At 43.4% G+C, this 2,069-nt stretch overlaps 1 long non-coding RNA gene across 2 annotated transcripts; it reads right to left on the minus strand.

Annotated features, from left to right (window-relative positions):
• On the minus strand, positions 1–1,545 carry LOC311307510. 2 transcript variants are annotated; one of them, XR_014630368.1, is made up of 3 exons: positions 1,530–1,545; positions 892–969; positions 1–662 (listed from the first exon to the last, which is right to left on the minus strand). It is a non-coding gene; the product is annotated as an uncharacterized lncRNA (long non-coding RNA). The 2 variants fall into 2 exon arrangements; XR_014630369.1 differs by having other exon boundaries at positions 1,459–1,531.
• Positions 1,546–2,069: the final 524 nt, after the last annotated feature.

The following is a 2,069-nucleotide window of genomic DNA, read 5'->3' on the forward strand; positions in this document are numbered from 1 at the left end:
TATATCAATCAATCAAAGCTTTATTTGTATAGCGCATTTCATACCCAGAGGCAACACAATGCGCTTTACAGAGATATATATATATATATATAGAATTGGCTTACTGTATGGTTTAGACACACTGTCTAAACCGGTGCGTGCAGGGGTCCAGAGAGGTTTAATGGCTTGACACATCATCCCTTTGACATTCTTACATATTTAATATAAAATCTCGAAGAGTTTAAGACGGCCACCACTCGACAACAACAACTCAATGCCACAAACAGGAAGTGAGGTCTAATTACTTATTGCATCATCCATTTGACATTCTACAGTATCAGTTGGGATTTGAATTTTGGGACACAAGGAGGCTCTCTTATACAGTAGGTGCAGGCACCATTTTTATGATTACAGTAGTAGGGTTAGAAAGTACTTTTGGTACTTTGGGACGTAAGATCCGAGAGACTGTCAATCAACTCTGACTGAGGAGGAAAATGCCACAATAACATCATCTTCATGGGGTTGCTCACAGGAAGAGAGCCCGGCCATAGACTCGTACTCCCGCTCTGTTTTCATCCAGATCTTCTGCTGCTGGGAACAGGTCCACTGACTCACATCCTGGTCATAGCCAGGAAGTTTGGGTGGAGGGCTGGGGTAGGTTGAACTGCCTGGTAATGACTGACCTGGACGGAAAATAATAAAGATATTTTTAGTTATAACTATAACATTGTGTTTGTGATTGTGACTTACTTCTCTGCCTCACATGGGCATGCAGGCACGCATGCGCACACACACGTGTGTGTCCATCTGTCAGTCTGTCTGTCTGTGTATGTCTGTCAGAGATTACATGTTCATGAGGATACTGTATCGGCTAAATCAACAAAGAAATAACATTTATAAATCTCTATTTACCATCAGAGAAGACGCCGTCTTCCCTGCAGATACAATAGGTGTGGTAACTGGGCATTTGGCTGCCAGCTCCACTGTGACCTGTTACATAGAGTAGCACAGTATTAATGTCAGGGTCACCCATACATTTATGACATGCATACTTTGAGGGGCTTTCTGCTCTACTGTAGACTGTGAAGACAATAGACGTTTTGGGATGAGCACTAGTGGCTTAAGTGGCTTGAATTCACACGTGGACCTGTTGAAAATATGAGTGGATGTTTATAAAACATATACCTAGCCAGCCAACTGCTTTGCGGCGTTCTAGGCAGCATGCTACAAAGCTAACGTTACCAGCCTATCAGCTATCATTCAGAACCGATCCGGACATTACGAATTTAATATTAATAATCAATTGCATGGCGTAACTGCGTTGACTTTACAGAAGCAAAAGGATGGGTTTGCTACAGTAACGTTAGTGAAATTATAGCGAACGAGCAGAAAACTAAACTATCACTAATGAGACCCACTAACGTCAGTCGGACATTTAACTAGCTAATGACATCAAACTTGTTTCAGAACACATCTCACCTTCTGTACTTGACGATCAGAAAAACAAAACATAGCTAATACCCAGGAATCACATATTTGGGGACACTTACCCTACTTCTTCTTCGTTATCTTTTTCTTCTTCTGTGGTGTTTTACGGCAGCTTGCCTTCTTCTTCGTTATCACAAACGGCTTACCTCAAAGCCAATCGGGACAGCGCCAAAAGCTCATAGACACCCACTTTGTGGCCAAAAATAGACCAGTGGATGCTATATCACAGTTTGCATTGCAATGTCATTGAACAATGAAAATTGAATGTGAAGTGTTTGAATCTCTCAACTCTCTTAAGTTCAATGAATGTGATTTATCATTACTGGTGCTTCTTTCTCATTTTCCTGGTCTCCCTCTACTGTTGACTTCATGTGATGTGTCACTGTGAGGCTCTCAGCCACCAACAGTAGGAGCCTGGACACGATGGGACCTCTGGAGCACCTGGAGCTCCACGGGCTGTATGAAGTGTCTCTCCTCCTTTCATCTTCCCAGATGGTGTTTCTCTGGAGGTGGTACAGTCTTTGCTGAGCTCCTCCCACCCTCTACCCTCTCCTCTGCACCCTGATGGAGCAACGGAACCCAGTCCCCTGGGTTTGGCCAGC

Source organism: Borostomias antarcticus, assembly GCF_949987555.1.
Source record: "Borostomias antarcticus genome assembly, chromosome: 3".
In the NCBI taxonomy this organism is placed as follows: domain Eukaryota; kingdom Metazoa; phylum Chordata; class Actinopteri; order Stomiiformes; family Stomiidae; genus Borostomias; species Borostomias antarcticus.